This window comes from Vidua macroura, chromosome 6 (assembly GCF_024509145.1).
Source record: "Vidua macroura isolate BioBank_ID:100142 chromosome 6, ASM2450914v1, whole genome shotgun sequence".
Classification (NCBI taxonomy): domain Eukaryota; kingdom Metazoa; phylum Chordata; class Aves; order Passeriformes; family Viduidae; genus Vidua; species Vidua macroura.
Genome location: NC_071576.1, coordinates 47,822,305 through 47,841,395, shown reverse-complemented (window position 1 = coordinate 47,841,395; position 19,091 = coordinate 47,822,305). Strand labels below are relative to the sequence as shown.

The 19,091-nt window shown below is 47.1% G+C and overlaps 1 protein-coding gene and 1 long non-coding RNA gene across 3 annotated transcripts in view; one reads left to right on the top strand and one right to left on the bottom strand.

Annotated features, from left to right (window-relative positions):
- The window catches only part of HRAS (HRas proto-oncogene, GTPase), a 39,926-nt gene extending 25,456 nt beyond the window's left edge, over positions 1–14,470 (bottom strand). For both annotated transcript variants that reach the window (XM_053981489.1, XM_053981488.1), the window contains exon 1: positions 14,107–14,470. The gene's annotated coding sequence lies outside the window, so the exon portion shown is untranslated. The remainder of the gene's footprint in view (positions 1–14,106) is intronic.
- Positions 14,471–15,811: 1,341 nt separating this feature from the next.
- Positions 15,812–19,091, top strand: LOC128809472 (uncharacterized). Its single transcript, XR_008437729.1, has 3 exons — positions 15,812–16,367; positions 17,204–17,261; positions 18,019–19,091. It is a non-coding gene; the product is annotated as an uncharacterized LOC128809472 (long non-coding RNA).

The following is a 19,091-nucleotide window of genomic DNA, read 5'->3' as shown; positions in this document are numbered from 1 at the left end:
TTCCACAGGCTTCATTTTCCCTTACTTCCTCAGTTTTGATCGAACTCAGGACATACTCCTGTCAACTCCATGTCAACTCCAACAGGAAATCTGAATTTAGCTAACAGTAAAAACCCTGATCAGATAGAAGTTCATGTAGCTGGCCTTTTTTTCCTCCCTTTAAGTGGCTGCATGGTCATAAGGCAACACCAGTGTGACTGGCCAAGGTCACTGTGAAACACATAGCCAATGGCCCAGGCTGAGTTTTATAGGGTGACAACTCCTCCACACCACTTCAGGCAAGTGTTTTATTCTTTATCCTACAAGTATACACTTTAAGCTAGTGTTTTATTCTTTATTCTACAGCCCCAAAAGGAATTGTTACTTTTGCAGAACAATACAAAACAAATGCAAGTTTAGACAGTATTCTGAAAAACACAATGAACACAGACTTCATGAAGTTCACTCAAAGGTTTTCCACTGTACCTAAACATGAAGTGTGCTCTCTAGGTCTAAACTAGACACCTTCTTTTAAACCCATGGAGGCAATTTACCCTCTAAAGTAGCCACTTTTCATCCAGCAGCTCAGAAGAGAACATGCAAGAGATCTCCGTGAGCTGTGTGGGTGCCTGACACAGCTGTGACAAGCACACTTCATACAGCCCTCTAAAGATAAGGCTGCCATAGCTAAACGAGGTAGAGAAAAGGTATTTACTTGAAACAGGTTCTCATTCCTTTGACAGCATCCCGTGGTGTGAACTTTGTTGCTCTTGCATGGTCTGGAGCAAAGCAAGGACTCGCATCTCCCAGCCACCACAAGTGAGTGTGGGAATGCAGTGGGAAAGAAGGATCCTGCCACTCAGTTGGGCTGGCATCCCCTCCAGCCAGACCAGGCTGGCAGGCTGGGTACCCACAGCACCACGTATTGTCTGTGCCTTGCTCGCAGCAGCTGCAGCGCCAGCAGACAAAAGCTCCCACAACCTCTCCAAAGCTGAATTTGCAGCAACACGTTGCTCCTTAAGGAAAAAACCACAACATGCTCTTTTCAAAGTAGCCACCTGGTGAAGAACAACAACACAGAGGAAAAAAAAATACGAATCACTTAGCACCACTTCCCTTTCTTTCTCTCACACACAGTTGAGAAGCTTATATTAATTGCAAAGCATGAGAATCTGAACAAACACCCTCCTTGGGCAACGAGGGCCAACCCAGGAAAATATTCACATCTATGGGATGTGCAAGTTGTGCAACCAGCAAAATATCAAGATAGATAAGGCAGGGACCTTTCATTAGGATCTACATAAACTTGAAATTCTGTATTGCTGACTTAGGCTAAGACAAGCTACTTTGGTTTTCTCTCCCTTGCTTTAGCCTTCACAAGGGAAGTAATACCAGCCAAATTTACATCCAGTCTGAAGCTACTAGACAGAATTTGCAGAGCTGAATCAAAAACCAAAGCAGCCTTTGGTGGACTACCAGAGGGAACTGTGTTTCCTGAGATGGGAGTTCTCTTTCCACCCTAAAGGTAAAATCTTAAGGAAGTTCTTGGTGCAATAAGGTTAGGGTCTAGGTGGACACAAAAGGCAACTTGATGGTATTACACAATTTCCCATGCCCAAGGCTTGATATGGCCTTGTCTGCCTAGATTTGATTACATTTATATGTTATTAGAGAGTTAGGAAAATTAGTTATAAGGTCATATAGTTACAAAACCTTTGTGAAAGGGATGGATGGATCCTGGTTTCTCCCACCAGCTTTCAAAGACCCATACGTGCACCGGTCCAACCAGGTGCACTCACTCAGCAAACAGCTGAGTGACACTGCTACACATCTTCCAGAGACCTATAAACCATCTCCTGTTGACAAGGCAACCAGCCTGCTGTCAGTGGCAAAAATTAACAAGTAAAAAGTACTGTTTTGTGACAGTGCATCTGGCCAGCAGCAGGATGATGCCAGCTAAAGGCCAGTCCTAAGCACGTACCTAGGATGCATGGGAGCTGCAGGGACCCGATGCTGTGCCAGGTGCCTCCCTATTGGGACACTCTTCAAACACTGTCAGCTGTTTACTGTACCAAAGGTCATAGGGAAAGAACAGCAAGGAAAGTATCAGACAAAAAACATATGGTAACTACAAGCCCTAATATACCTTCCTCACTGGATTGAAAGTTTCATGAGGGTTTTCATACTTGCCCTCTCCGTTCCCTAGAAGCATGAAATGAAAAGTACAATAGCCTGTGGTGGACACATGTAGCTAGGAAAGACAGCAGGGAGAGATCAGATGCATTGTGAAATGAGGAAAATACACATATAATGGAGTATAAGGTATTTCTTCGCCTTTTTCTGTAGCACAGTATGTATTTCCCACCTAGGACCAGCCAGAAATTTCACCCCTAACAGACTTCCCGTTATTGTAAAGTTTGAAGTGACCGCAGTGCACACACTACACAGACTCTCTAGAACACCATTTTATGGGTATCTGAAGTGATGGGAATTACAGCATGAGTATCAACAACAAACAAAATTGGGATATAAAACTGACTCTTTCTTCAGGGTTGTAGCACTGAATCATGCTGACAACACAGACATGAGATGGAGGGTAAAGACTAGCATGGCACCGTCCCCTACTGAGCAGTCTTGCAACCAGCTGTTGGCACAGGGACTCAGGGGCTGAGTCCAAGCTCTGTGGGCTCTTGCTGTGGGCAGGCTTCTCACTCCCAGAATGCCCAGTATACTGCATTTTTGCCACTGGGCTAATTCTTTCCCAGCAAAAGGCATGATGGAACAAGTGCTCCAAATCAAAGGGGAAACTCAGCCAGTCAAGAAAATCCTCCCCAGGCTATAAGGCTTTATTCCTTTCAGTTGGCTCAACTTCATTTTTCTAGCTCCTTCAAGAACAGCTCTAGGTCTCCTCCAACCTGCTTTCTGCAGACCATGCCAGGGTCTTCAGAGAAACCATAAAGGTTCAGGTCAAACAGGATACAATTTACAGAAACTTATTCCATCATCCCCAAAGCCACAGTATGGCATGTAGCAGTGCTTCAGTGTTAGGAAAAAGGCTCTTTTTTCCCCTAACAGAAAGAGTTTTACCCAGCAATCCTAGAACACCCAGATGTGCAGCCTTTTTGAGGCACTGGAGGGCTCCTGCTGCTATCACCTGCTGGTTTGCAATCTGAAGTCCCCATGCCATTGTTTCAGCTCTAGATATAGAGGTCTCATGTTTTTCCCCACTCCAACACAGTACCTGTTTGGGCACATGCAGGAGGTCAGGAGCTCCTGAGAAGTACCCGAGTAAGCCCTGACCTATGTTAGCAGGTACTTGGCCTCAGTATGAAAGGATGAACCAAGGACAAAACTGTCTGCCTTCACTTGGTTAAAATATCCCTTGGTCCAGAGCTAGGACAGGATTGGAGCTCTGTCCTAGGAGCACCTCTGAGAGGTGTTTAACTCAGTCTTCCAGTTGCTGTCTGGATGACACCCCTCTCCTCCACTCTTGGCCAGCAAGGAATCAAAGTGAAGGATAGCTTCTTACCAAAGGAAGATGAACATGCTTACCAGATCAGACAGCAAAAGACAGACCACATTCAACAGTCTTGCCTCCTTTTTGTGCTACCCCAGCAAGCTCAGTGCAGCTAGTCAAGGTGAGGCTCATCTCACCTACAGCACAGTTATGCCCACAAGAGCCTATCATCAACACCCTCTCTATCATCAATGAGCAGAGACAGGCACAGTCTGTCTGATCTGTTTCAGGTATCCACCTGCATTACAATGAGGTGGAAGTGCTCATTTCCTCTGCTGCCTGTCTAGGGGGACTGAGGGGCTGAGATGTTAGATGCCAACATCTGGACAGGGGAATTGCACCCTGACGTCCCCCATCTTGCACTTTGCTGCTAAGCTTTTCAGAGAGCAACTATCTCACCCTGCACCTAACACAAAAGCACTTCAGTCCCTAAGGCCCGAGGGTAACACTACACTTCAAGTGGGAGATGAGAGGCCCAAGCCCTTAAGTGCTCACAATCAAGAAAACTTCACAACACCTTCCCTGTGATGATGTTCCAAGTGGATCCAAATAATTTTGGGGAATGGCTGAAGAGAAGGCAGAGCTGCAGGTCTCAGCCTGCCTCTGTGTTAGCAGGTGAAGAAAGGAGAACATCCCAGGCACCAAACACTTTGTGTTGTGAGAACCCAGAGAGCCTGCAAGGCTCACTTTGTGCCCATCAAGAGATACACCATGACAGGCAGGGAAGGATGAACACACGCAGCAGGGGCTAGGTCAAGGACATGGGAGAGGACTGCCATTTCTTCTAGGAGAGAGACTTGGATTTACAGGCCAGCCTTGAGGACTCTCCTCCTTTTCATTACTTCTGATATACAATCCTTTGGAGCAGGCAACACAGGAGCTTGATGCAGACAACTGCAAAATAACAAGTCTAGGGGAAGGAAGTCAAAGCAGACGGCACATGTTAAATGGAGCAGTCATGCTGCTGGGCTGGCCAGGGGAGAGATGGAGGAGGTATTCTGAGACCTGTGAAGCTGTCAGCCCTCATGCTACAGAAAACAATAAAATCAAGCTCAGACAGGGATTGCAGGCAGAATACTTTCCCTGATAACATGATGCATGGGGGATAAGTTGCTACAAAGGGCCCTCAAATCAAATGGGGAAAAAAAGCAAGCATGGAAGAGACTGCACAACATTCACCCATGGTGGGAGTGAACTGAAGGGCTCAGAAGAAAATGAGAAGTTTAACTCAGCTCCCTGAAAGGGTGACTTACTGTTGACAAAGCTTTTTCTTTTACCCCTGCATTCAGTTGTCACCAAGCTCATAGGTTCCTACCTCAGATTTTAAACATTATCTCTTTGTATTCTAATCCAAATAGTATTTGCTCCCAATGTCCCAGGAGAGCAAGCCATGCTGAGAAAGTGTGCCTGCTGATTGTCCACCTCCCTGCAGCAGCTGCCAGTCACATCCCAGTTCCACAACACAACCCATTTGATTATTTTGGTCTGTTCAGGTAATAGTATTCTTTTTTCTTTTTCTCCTCCTCTGGGATTTCTTCTAAAATTGCTCTAAGCTGCAAATTGAATAAACTAATTCCAGGTGGAGACACTTTGAAACAAAGGAGATGAAAACCTGAACTGACCTGAGAGATGCTGCACTGCCTACCAGCCCAGCCACTGCAATCAATAGAGTTCAATCAACTTCAGGTGAACCTGAACAAGATCTCACAACCCTGTTGCAATGCAATTCCAGTGCTTGCCAAAAAAGCATGTACTTAGTAGCCTGCTCTGAGAAAGCCCAGCCCACCCCTAGGCACTCAGCTTCCCACCTCTTCACAAGGAGCACACTTCAGATAAGCAACTCTATACATCTTTTTTTTTTTTTTTCAACTGTACATCTTCCACTAAAATTCAGGAGGGCTTTCTTCAGCCTTCTCAAGAGCATCCTTGTTTTCCCTTTCCAAGGCAATTGCCTTGCTTTTTCTTTAAAACAGTAGAAATTGCAAGCCAGTTTTCACAGCTCAGTTTGCATCCATGAATTGGTAACTACAAAATCCAGCTAGCTGGCCTGAGCCTTTACAAATCCCCTGCAGGGACCTGTACCTTATGGGCTGTAATCTTCCCCTATTTCTGGCTAAAAGCTGGCTAGTACCAGAGGCTCTCCCCTACCACCTCCCTCAGAGAATCACCACCAAAACCTTGCTGCCACAGCAAGGACTCAGCAACAACTGTCCTGTTTAGATTATTTGAACAGGCTACAGCCCCATTAGAATCAAAGGAGGAAGACTAACCTAAATCCCAGTAATTGCACCTCTGCATGGGTGGTTTCATCTCAGCAGCTTCCCTTTGCTCACCTCCCATCCTGAACAGGTTTATCATCCACTCCACAGTTGCTCTGAATTACCCCAGAGGTGAGCATATTTCAGCAACAAATTAAACTGTCACAATACATTCTTTTCTACATTGTTTTTTAAAACACGTGAGCCCTGGCTGCCAGAGATTTGTTTTGGAAAGATTAGATTAGGTGCCTCGGAAACTGCTTTGTAAAAAAAAGTAAAGAGTTTTTGCTTCTTGAAGAAATCCACCTCCCCGCTCCCCTCCGCCCCCCCCCCCCGGAAGTTTGTTTTATTTTTTAACCTTAAAAATTTGGTCAATTAACTACACCTTGTTTTTCAGATCTTTCCACAAAAAGTGCCTCAGTGCAGATGACCAATAGGGAGATTGCTTATTTTGCAATCATCTGCCAGCAACACAAATAAAGATCCTAAAGCCCTCGGATTTTTAAAACAATCCACATCCAGGGGGCCCCAGCATTTCTATTCAACTGACCAAATCTTCTTACTGTTTTGCCAGCTCATAACAAGACAGTCAGTTTTACCAGGGGATGTCTATCCATTTCTTAGGACACAAGCCCCACTTACAGCCTGGAAGACTGACATGCAAAGGACTGCCATCCCAACCCTCCACTCACGTCACTTCTAAGACCAGACACCTAAAATATTAAAATACCAGTTAAGACAGCCTTGCTTGAAATGATAAAAGGAAACAAACCCCCACCTTCTCAGGGCACATTGTGAAAAGAAAACACCTCCCTCATCAGAGAATCAGCGTAGCAACATGTCAATAGCTGGGTGCTGAATCTTCTGACACTCATCAGTTACCAAAGGAAATGGGAAGCTGACCTTGCAGTCAAAGTGCCAGACTAGGACAAAAATTTCTGTTCTCAGCTCTTCTCTAGGCTCCTCCTGTTAATGTGAATGTTCATTCCCCAGTTCCCAGCTGTAAAATGGGGTTGCAATAATGTGTCTCCTCTCCCTGCCCGGTGCCCCAGCTATAGGCACAGGTAGATAGTTGGCAATTTTTCACTTTCTAGCAGATACGAGGGACAGCCAAGCCTGGGCACTTCATAGATTGGAAAAGGGTGGCTGCTTGAGATATACACCACAGAGGAAGAGGAACAGCAGAGGTATAAACTGATGTCTACTGAACACAGACTAATGTGTTCATCACAGAAGTAATGTGAAGCAGAGGACATCTTGTTCAGCCCGAGATAATCAGGTGCAGTAATTGTGGGGATTGGACGACTATAATCTGCTCATGAATCAGAGATTTCCAACCTCATCCATCTACCTCCCTGCTCTGCCACAGACCTGGTGAGACCCTGCACATGTTCCTGTAACTATGAGCCACATCAGGACATAGTCACAGTTTCTGTGGAAAAGCAGAGGCTGAAGCACTTTTCCAGGTCTAGATCCGACTCTCTCACACCTGTTTCCTACCTCCACCATGGTCATGGTAGTAATTTCTTGTATCTTGTATTGAGAATCAATACCTTGATATTTGGAAATTATAGGGACCACCAGAATAGCTACAGAGCCATCAGCTGCAACTGAGTACGGAAGAATGGAGGAGATGCAGCTGTACTGTTAGAAGAGAGAGTACATCTGACTCTTAACACTTCAGTACAGCCACCACACAGCCCAGGAGAATAATGAGGCAGAAAGTGAAGCAGGGATTTGTATGCACTTCATCATCCATCATCAGCTATGTTGACTCCCAGATGGGAGGTGACACCAACCAGCACAGTGATATCCTCTCCCTGCCTAGCCCCCAGCACTTATCCTCACCCTGCCTCCCACATCAGCGGAGCAAGAAGCCAGCACATGCCTGTCAAAGCAGGTCAGGGAGCAGACCACTCACCCAAGACTGCCTGTGTGGAAAGTGGGACAAGCCCTCCAGAAAAGCCAACTGGCCTCTTACAATATCTTGCAAATCAGGAAAAGGCTGGAGAAACAAGACTGGGAGAAACCTTGCATGACCAAGGTTATATTGTAAGGTTATGTATTCATCCTCTGCATGCAAGGGGGGTAAGCAAGGGGTGTGCATGCACACACCAGGCAGGAGGTACCTCCTGCTTTCACCAGCATTTGCTAGGTTTGCATTCTACAAAGCAGAGTTGTGCTATTCACAGCAGGAGTCTAGCAGAGTGGGACACAAAAGGAGCCATTGCATCTACAGACAGAAATCCAAGGGGAGACAATGAAAAAAAATAATCACAGAATTAGCATACAGACAAGCCAGGATCAGTCCCATACAAGAAGCAGTGATGCTTTATTTACTTAACATAATCAACTACTGTTTTATCTATTTATCATGCCAACTAAAGCCTGGTTTCTCAAACCCAGCCTTTTCCCAGAGAATGAATTCCAGTCCCTCACATAATATTAAGCCCCTGACAACCAATGCAAAGCCATCAGCAGGGAAGGAGCATGACTGCTACAATCACTACAGAAACAGAGGACCTAATGCCACACCAGGAATACTGCTCTGGCTCCTGAAGTGGCTATCTGGGGTGGGATGGAATCCATCATTTGCAGGCTCCAAATTTATACATTCAAGCTTATTCTCTTCACATGGTTTGAAGCAGGCTGAATAGAGCTGGATGTAAGCCACAGAATTGCTGAAGATAGCACGGAGTGTCAGAGCGCTCAACGTGATCCTGTTACCCAAAAAACTGCTGATGAACAGAGCTCAGTTCTCAGCAAGCCTCTAAACAAGATCCCAGCTTGCCTCAGGCACAACCACTTGCTGGCCAGACTTTGGAGATTTTTTCACTGGTTTGCCTTTCTCAGGGAATATGGCCCTATGCACTTTCACTACCAGCCAGCCATGCCTCAGCTCAGCCATGACCAGCAGGAAAGCCAACGCACCACTCTGCAAAGCAGCACACTCCACAATGCCTTTTTCCATTGATCTCCTCCTCGCTTCTCTCTCTGCAGAGCCTCACCCAGGGAGAACAGGGCAGCCTGGAGCAGCCCCCACTGTGCATACCTGCATGCCTCATTTCACTCCTACTCCCTGGCTTTTTAGATCTTGCTCCTCCTCTTCTCCCAGTAAGAGCACGACATCCTCTTCATTTCACAGGCCACAGCTTCTCCTTCACGTATGCTGTTCTCTCAAGGATGCCAAACAAGTAGAAGACGTACAGGCATCTTCCCAGATTCGTCAAGTTATTGCTCCCACACACACACATTTAAACTCAGCTCCACCAGCTCTTGAATTTAACTTGCATATGAGCAGTCTGATCTATAATAAATGTAGCTACGCAAAAGGAAAAATCCTCTTAAAGTTTGGCCCACAGCACTATACAAGTACCTGGGCTGCCACTGCCTCTGCATTATCAGAGTGCCTCACCCAGGGCATCCTACCCCTTCAGCAGATAACCAGCAAATATCCAGCCTATCTGCTAGGTCAGTATCCCTCCTAAAGAAAAGTCCAGTGAGATAAGCAACCAGCTTAGCCAAGACCAGATGGGGGGGGGGGGGGGGGGGGGTCAGGACTCCCCAGTTCACAGTTCTGTGGCTTTAACCACAAAGTCATCTTTCAGCACAGAGATCAGCTGTTCCAAGAGCCCACACTGCTGCCAGATGGGCACCACAGGCAGGTCATGCATTAAGACAGTAAGCATGGAAAGACTATTCTCTCTGCAGGCATTCAGGTCAGTCAGCACCACACAAAGGAAGCTATAAAACCATACCTCACTGGTGAGAAGTTGGTAACAGGGTTTTGGTTTTACTGAGCCAGTCATTAAACAGTGCTGGTCCCACATTACAGAGAAATAGGTACCAACACAGAATAATCCAGATCATCCTGAAGTATTTACCTCTGGATATCTGTAATTATAAACCAAACATCATCAGCTTCTCTCTCTCCCTGCAGTAAATAATTAACTGCAAAAGAATATTCCTCTTGGCTCCATCCTCCCCAATCAATTCTGCTTTGCAACAATGTGCTGCCTGGATTGCTCACTGTGTCAGTGCACCCGAGTGCTCCCCAAAGCCCCTTGGAAGACAGAGGAGAGGTGGAACTGTTCAATTCAGTACAGCACAGACCTTTCCTTCAGGGTACAAGGGGGCATTGTGGTATAACTCCCAGTACTTCAAGTAGTCAGCTATGACATACACAGCTTAGCTCATACACTGCTGCAACATCACCGCAACCGTTAGCAGAGGCGAATCACGCACTCTGAGCACTCCCGTCACACTCCTCTGGACTGCCTGAGCTTTATTTCCAAGGCAGAGCAAATTTCCTCCCCTGAAAGACAAGGTTTTCTATTCCTTTCATTGTTTCATTGTTTTTGAATTATCCTCCCCATCCCTAGATTTCATCTAGGAGTAAAAAAACAAACAAACAAAAAAAACCACCACCACAAAACAAACCAAGTCTTCTTTGTAACAGAAACTTAATTTCTTAAGAGACTTTCATTTTTGAATACTACATCAAAGCTGAATATTGTGACTGCTCAGTCATGCACTATAACCTGCACAATGACCTGTTCACCTCTTGCAACCTACCCTCATCAACCTGCATTTCATACAGACTTTGCAAGTAATGGGTAAACCAGAAAACGTCCAGAGCACTCCTTCCTTTTGCCCTACTGAAAGACACCTCCTGGCTGTAAAGTCAGTGGGGAGGAAAGATGATACCGGGAGGAAAGCAAAACTGCCTGGCAGGAAGGCTGGGTTTGGTCAGACAGCAGATGGAAGCAGGTTGCATACAGATACACAACCAGGTAACAACACAAGGGCTGCCATTTGATCCTGGTTGCTTTCTTAAGATACAAAGTCAAATTCACTTTTGAAAGAGGCATAAGGAAAAGACAAGAAAATATGAGAGCCGGGGAAAACCTCCAGAACTGCAGGAACACCCTTCCTGCAACAGCCAGAAAACACGGGGAGAGGCAGAGAAGCATTACCACCAAGCAAACATCTTCATACTCACACACAATCTGCATTCATTTTTACATTTTTATGCATTTAAACACGTACCAGATTTAGTTCAGCTGACTATTAAGTGCTCAATAAAAAAACTCCACCAGGAAGGTTGAGAAAAAGAGGAAAAAAAGGCTAATTTAGACTCAAAAAGCATAGAAAGAGAGGTTCAAGAAAGAGACATAAGAAAGAATGGAAGGAAAACCATGACACAAAAGAGATAAATGAAACAGATACAAGGGACAGTTCAGGAAAAGATCAACCATGCAAAAATGGAATGAAAACTGGAAGGGAAAGATAAGAGAATGAGGAACATGCCATAACAGATCAGTTGAACAGCAGTTGGCAGATAGATAATTTATTTAATCTCATCCGTATTTGTCAAATAATTTGTTTGATTAACACTATTTTGTGGTCTTCAGCCAGGTATAAAGCTGATCAAATATGTCATAAATATATTATTAGATTAATACAAGTAAAATTCAAATACATACAACTTTTTTTATCTGCTGCTTAATAAGCTCTGGTTCTAAGTTTACAGTTCAAAAATGTTAAAATAGAAAGCTGGGAATAAATTACAAATAAAGATTACTTGAAGCAAAACCATTTTGCTTTTCCTAGACTGACAAAAACACAGTATACTGTATAACTCATCTTGAGAGACAGAAGAGAATCACCACCCTCCCACAAGGAATCCCTCTCTATAGGCAGTACTTTTTGTCTTGTTTTTATTTTGTTCAATGTTTCCCCAATATTCAACTTTTCTACTCCATAAAGGTTTTTCACCCCAAGAAAACCCGGTGAGCTCCAAGGGCAGCCTAACAGAAAGGTAAATTTGGGGTGCACTGGTTGTAGGAGGGAAGGCAGTGGGAGCCATATCCAGCCTTGAAGCAAATACTTATGTTTGAGCTGAGCTTTGCTCCTCTTAAAGGGAAGTCAGGTGAAAGATGGATAAGGATACCTCAGCATCTCTACTCTCACAGAGAAAAGTCTCCCACATTATCAGCAGCCTTCTCCAAACCTCCCTGGGAGAACCAGGAAAATAAAAGGGTCACTTGGGAATTTTTCAGCCTGTTTTTATCTCCCTCCCCCAAGACAATAGCAAGGTCCCCTTGAGAATCGTCAGACCATGGGGTGGAAGCCATCAAAGCTAGAGCATCTCCACAGGCATGACAGCAGGGCTGCCAGGGAGCCCTGGGAAGCAGAAGCAGGCTCAGTAAGGAAAACGTGGCCATGGCTTTCTAGGCCAACATCAGAGGAACATGAGGCTACTCCCACTGCTGTTCTACCTTCACCACTGGCAGCAGCCAAGAATCAAACTCACCACAGGAGAGAGCCACAACAAGGGCAACACCATGGGGCTGGAGAAGTGTCCCTCAGGTCATAAGTCCTCTTTAAATATCTCAGCAATATCCCAAACTGAGATAATTATTGCTAATTACAAGATCATTTTTATGTAAACATGAAGGGTATTACCACGCATACTTCATCTCTTTTTAATTAAAAGAAGTAAGAGGTTCGCTGAAATAAAAAAAAGACATGCTGACTGCTCCCACCAAAAGCAGACTCTTCTGCAGTGATAACACCCATCAGCTTCCAGACCCACTGAGAAGACTGAACAGGGAAATCAATCAGCATCAGCCCCCCCAGTGCTGAAATAAAGCAGTTGGCCCATTATTAATCACACAGGAAAAACATTTTATGAGGAGAAGGAAATGACCAGACACACAGAGGGGTTATACACATGGATTCAGACATGGCTGTCTTAAAAACACTTGGGAAAATCACACAAATCACCAGCTGTAGAATTAAAATACTTCAGAGCTGTGAAGGATAAACATATCAGCAATTCTGACTACAGCAACTCTAGCTGAGCCCACACCAAATCTCATGTGCTTTCCTCCATTCAAAACCAGTTCCTGCTCCAAGCTCCACATCCTACCCATGCCAACCAGACTGAAGTACATCATGACACAGCCTCACCAGGAGTTCATACCCTTTCTGCATTTCAAAGACCCACCCAGGAGCAACTTGCATATCACAGGCTACAAGCGATATGACGATCCAACTTAGGACACTGAAATAGTCAATGGCTTGACTTGCCATGCAATGGCTTAACAAGCCATTCCTGCTCCACAGTCCTGTTTCCAGCTGTCCTAAGCATTTCTCCAGCAACTCCAGAGTTCGCCAGTCCACTCTGACTTCTCATCATCTCTTTTGTCTCCAGGCTCACTCCACTACTTGAGGCAATTTAAAACACACTCCCAGTCAGGACCTGTATGGGCCAAGCGAGCCATCAGATGCACCTTCACTTGGGGTGAAGACGCTGCAGCCCCGGACGCCGTGATACCCTTTGCAGGGCAGCAGGGTGCAGGAAGCCTCGGCACGCTGCAGAACCCCGGCGGTGAGCGTTCCTAGGAAGGAGGGAGGGAGGGAGTGAGGGAGGGAGGGAGTGAGGGAGGGAGTGAGGGAGGGAGGGAGGGAGGGAGGGGCGGGAGGTGTCACCAGCTCCGCAGAGCCGCATGCTCGCAGAATGGGGGACCTCGCTCACTTGCTCATAGCTGCACACAAATACCTGCACCTCCGCCACCTGCCTGCGCCCTCCGCGCCTCGCTCCGGGCCTGGCGACGCCTGGCACCGCCATGGAGCTGGCCTCTCCTGGGGGTGTCAGAGCCCAGTAGGGAGCCCTGCTTTGGCCAAGAGTGGGGAGTCTGGTGCTCCCTCTTTGAAGCATCACAGGAGCCACAGTGAGGGATGCAAAGGGATGAGGGAAGACGGGTGCAGTGGGCTGCAAACTGGGGGCGCGAAGAAGAGGAGATGAACATGGCTGCAGCTAAAGGACACGGAGGGGCGCGGGACGGCAAGGGAGGGAAGGAAAAACGGCTGCAGCTTGGGAGAAGGAGGACAGGCGGAGTGCACAGTGGGTGCAGAAGGAGGGCAGGGAATGGAGGGCAGAGAGCATGGAGGGCATAGGGGGTACAGAAGCTGCGGCTCGGTGGTACCCCACCACGCTCCCACCCCGGCGGCCTGCCGGGGCTCGGGTCGCAGGCAGCGCCCAGGCAGCAGAGTCATGGCGCGGCCAGGCGAGCTGGTGGGTGGCCGCCACCGCCCCCAACACCCCGGGTCCTGCCGCCGCCCACCGGGCCGAGGGTCCGTCCCCTTTCACCGCCGCCCCGGGCACGGTGGGGACAGCCCCAGCACAGTGGGGGTACGAACTTGGCGGCGGGGGAAACAGCCCCGCTAACAGGTGGCAGCGGCGCTGCCGACCCGTCCCCGCCGAGCCGGTGGGCGCTGCCCCTGCGCGACGGCGCGTCCCACCCACCCCGACCCAGCGCCAGCCTGCTCCCGGCGGTCACTCACCGGCTCGCCCACCCCGCCGGCCGGGATGCGCGTCCTGGAGAGCGGAGCGCGGAAGTTTAAAGCCGGATAACAGTATTCGCTTTTGCCCTTCCAGGAAAAACCAAACTAGACGAGGCGCCCCCCCAGGCGGGCGAAACCTCGCTCCGCTTCTCCCCGCCGGGGGCTTCAGCCGCGCGTCGGCCCGGCGGCGAGGGGAAGTTTCCACCGCGGTGGTGGAGGGGCCCCCGGCGTGCCGCGCCCGCCCCGCATTGGCACGGGGCGCCGGGGCGCTGTGCCGCCGCCGCCGCGCCCGGACAATGTGCGTGCGGGGAGAGCGGGAGCGGAGCGGGAGCGCGCCCCGCCGGCGGCCGCGGCACACGCCCAGCCCGCGCCCCGCCCTCCCGCCGCTCGGCGCCCGCTCGCCGCCCCTGATTGGCGGCCCCCGCCGCCTCCGCCCTCCGGTTGGGCCGCGCCGCCTGTCAGTCTCCGCCACCGCCCGCCCGCCCGCCGCGGCCCGGCCGCGGGGCGGTCTCTGGGGCGGCGGCGGTAGCTGCTGGGGGGGTCGGGTACTGCCTCTCCCCGGCGGGTGAGCCCTGCCGCCTCCGCTCCCTGCGCCCCGGAAGCCACCGGGATCGTGTCCTTTCCCCTCCGGGACCCGTCTGCGCTTCCCGCCCCGCGGCGGCCCCGCCGTAGGAGCGCTCCGCACCCGAGGGGAGGGGAAGGCCTGGCGGCCGCCGCTCCCGCAACCCGCCCTTCCCCGCGGGACTGGCCTGAGCTGCGCTGCCTTTGTCGGCGCCCTACGGAGGCGTTCTGGGGAGGCGGACCAGAGACCCCTGAAATGTGATTGCCAGTCACAGTCCTGCCTGATAATGCGATGCGCTAAACTCGGCTCACAGGGTGCATTTATCTGGCCCCTGGAAATGCCTAGAAAAATAGATGACTCCAAATTATTCAAGTGCAATTAAGGCCACAAAGGAAAAGACACCTGAATTGACTCTGTATAAGGCAGATGGCGTTCGGTTAGGCTTAGCAGCAGAGATAAGCACTGTCTGAGCAGAATTACTGCAATTTCAGATGAAGGTCCAAGCGTGTCGAAAGGCTCTCGTCTGATCCTCTTTGGGTGCCACAAGGAGCACCGCTGAAGCAGAGCTAGTAAATATGATGGACTCAAGCTTCATGTCCTGAAATCGGGTCTGTCAATGCAGTGCTTCCCATTCTGCCACACTACACCAGAGCACTTTTCTACTCTGGGCACTGTGATTCCCCTATTACTATTTGGAAACTGGATAGTGGATTGCATACTCACTGTATTTTCCAGCAGCTTGCAGAAGTAATCAAGCTTTGATGCAGAATATAATGCCAAATGAAGTAGGCACTCCTGGTGCTGGAAAAGCACTGTTCTCTCTGACATATGTTTCAAGCACACTTTCACAATTTATTTTTTCCATTAGAAAAGTATCTAGTAATCTGAAAATCAATCTAAAAACCATTGTTCTAGATACTACGTTTGACACATAATAAAAAGAAAGCTCATGCCCTGCAGAGCTTTGTATCAAGAGCAGATTAAACACATTCTAAGAATACCCGTTGTGAGAGTTGTGCAGGTTTTCTCAGGTCTCACAAACATGTTGCACCAGCACAAACAAACCTGCCAGAGCACTTTTCCAAAAACCAGCATGCAAACAGACAGGTCCAAACAAAAAGGCTGAAGCTTTAACCTACCTCGAAACTCTTCCCTTGCTTCTAACAAGCCCTCCTGACTCTGAATGACCTCTCAGTTCTCCACGGAAGCGAGGGCCGCAGCTCACGGAAAGCCAGCATCTCTCCTGAGCGAGCCAAGGGCAGAGCAGCAGCACACACAAAGGTGATGGGTTCCTCCACAGGCAGCCACACGCACGCACCGTGCGCCGCCTCTCCGGGCTACCTGTCTCGTCTTGTTTTAGCCGTTTCTAATGAGCAGGCAGGGTACTGGAGCATGCAGAAATCTTGCTTTTTGAAGCACCCTGAAAACAGGCTTGTATTTTTTTGGTACCTTGGTGGCCCAGAGGAACTTGTCAGGGAGCAAGCACCAAATAGGCAGTAAAATAGGCACAGCTATGGGGGAACCTCAGTTTCATGCTTCTTGGGCTTCTCAGTGACCTACAAGAACCAAGAAACACCAGAAGAGACTGAAACTGCCTCTCTCTTGCTCATTCTTCAGTGCCAGATCACATCAGGCTGTAAGATACCTGAGGACTATTTGTTTGCAGACTGCTGGAAGACAGAGACGGAGTCACCTATTGGTGAGTCATAACCACACAATCGCAGAGGGGTGATGGCACAGACTTGCAAAGACACAGAGAGTGATAATAGCTTAAAAGTGTCTTCTTTCCCCTTCTGCTTTTTGATAAAAAAGCAAAATACTGGGACTAGATCCTCAGCTGTGGCAAAGCAAAGTAACTCCATTGCTTTTGTCAGAGCACAGATTAACATTTTCTGAGGTCATAGCCCATTCTATTTGTAAAAATTTGTTCTTCCTGAGCAGATTATTCCTTCCTTTCTCTAAATTTGAGTTTAATTATTGAAAAATGTCTGGCTTGCAGTGCTCTAACTGTTGTGAGCCTTGCTTGACAGGAAAGGAAGGCTAACCTAGTACTGGCATGCAGGGCAATGAAAAGGAAAGTGAAAGCATCTTAGATCCTTACTGCCACAGTAAAACTCCAAAAACAAAACATGCAGTGGAGTTGAAATACCTTCAGTTCCCATACCTTCAATTTTTTGATTGTTTTCACCAAATGTATCTTGCAATTGGAAGGCCATAACTCATCGACATGCTTATCCTGTCATGGCTTTTTGTACATTCTAAATTCAGTTTGTAAAGGTACGTTACTGATTTTTGTAGGTGCTGTGACCCAAAACTAACTCCTTGATATTTTCACTCCCTCTTTGACTTCTGTAAGAGGGAAATTGTAGACAAGACATAAACTTAGCTATGTGACATACAGACATGCCAAGAGCTTAGTGAGCAACTGAACTTCGTCATCAGCTACAGATCAAGGCTACATTTTTAAAATTAGAGTATTTTTTGGTGTGATTTTTACTAGAAACCTTAGTTGATTTATTTTTTCTTTCTCCCTAGTAAAAAACTCAAAAGAACATGAAAAGGTCTTCTTGTGATCATCAAAATCATCAGCAAAGTACGTAACAGTAATTTTTTAGCTTCACAAGGACACCTACTTAAATACATCCAGATATCCACCATATCATTTTGATATACTAGAAGGTTTATTAGTTCTCAGCAGACACAGAGAGTAGATTAGTGGTGTCAGTTGCTATTGTTGTTCTGGGTCTCCTATTGACACCATATCTACAAGTTCACCTGACTTTTAATCACGCAGATTGCTTTCTGGTTCTTTCCATGGCTTTTGAGTTCGCCCTAGTCTATTTTCCTGGATGCACACTTTTTCTGTGTAACTGAAACTTTATTGGAAGGTGTTTGCAAGGAAGGCTCTGTCAGTGTGCTCCCTTTAACAATGTTTCTGAGAGCATACTGAGAAAAGCAGAGATCTCTGTGAGTTTTGCTTCCCCATTGCACCATATTCTTCATGACTTTTTAATTTAATCTTCCTGACGATACACTAGACTCAAGAAACCTGCAAGTCCTTTTCTCATACTGGGATGTTTTCTTGCTCATTTCTCCCTGAGCTTAGAGGATGAGTAGTGTCATGGCAGAAAGCAAACTGATAAGCAATCTACTTTTTAAATGTCTATCTTTCTAGGGAATGCAAATTGTTTCCTTGTAGTATCTGACAGAGTAACACAAGTAACTTGCCATGGCAACCAGCTTATGGAACAGAAAAAAAATATATCATTACAAGGTTCTTTATTACTATAACAGGGAAAGAAGCTGAGACCTTATCAGTTTTGTTCACTTGTGTGTCATGTATCTTCTAGGTAGCAGAACCTGTCAGTAGAAGTTTGTGTTCGATTCAGTGCAAGTCATCTGCCTTGTGAGCCTATCTGATACTTGGATCAATGCTGAACTGCAGTCAGAAGGAAAGAAGGAAGTGTTCAGAAGAATTGAAACAAGGCTGGATTCTCAGAAACACAAAGACAAATCCATTTCCTCAGCAAGCTGATGCAACTCTGAAGATGCCAGTAAGGGATGAACCAATTCTGAAATTAATTTGGCTTGCATTCTCTGACAGTCTCCATTATTTTACTGTCCTCCTTTGTTCTTTTTTAAGTTAAGTAAGTCTGCAGATCTGTAAGTATTTTGGATTTGCTTGGGACAAAGGATGGAACAGGCTTGCAAAGTCTGTCTTCAAACCCATTCTGGGAAGGACAGACTCATTGCCACTCAGCCTGCTTGGGTTAGTGAGTGAATTTAGAAATGGCAAAGGCAATCAGCTGAGGGCAGAGAGGGGAAACCATCATAGTTACCACTTTGGGAGGAAATAAAAGCCGAGTTTGTTAGCTCAGAGGAGGACAGTTTTGAAAACTCCTGTTTGCACACAGAGGCCAGCAGAACTACCCTGTGTTGAGGATAGGCTCGTTTGTACATCTGGAGTGGGTCTTGGGTATGCTTTACTCTGGAGCTGGAAAGGATGTCTTCTGTGGCACAGATTTGAAAACTGAAAGACAAGTTGAAAGTTTCTTAATCCATTGACTACTGATTTGAGCCACAAGTAACACAGCTCCAACTGTGTGATGGACTGAAGTGTATGCTCCCCCTTCTATTTTAAAAACACTCTCTCCGAATTAAAATTTATGGTGTTCATGCACTAGTACTAATACTTGAGAAATAGTGGCCAGCTTTCTGAGCTGCCTGGGGCCTAGCTGAATTCACAGATAAAATTCTCGTGACTCATGGACAATTCTCTTCTAGCTTCCTGGTGAGGTTGTAGAGAAAATACTGCTAGATTACTAACCCTGACAATAGCATGACTTGGAAAGAAGCCTTTGAAAATAAACTCTTAATGTATCAAATAAATCTATGTGAGATGCAAAGCTAGAGTTCACTCTTC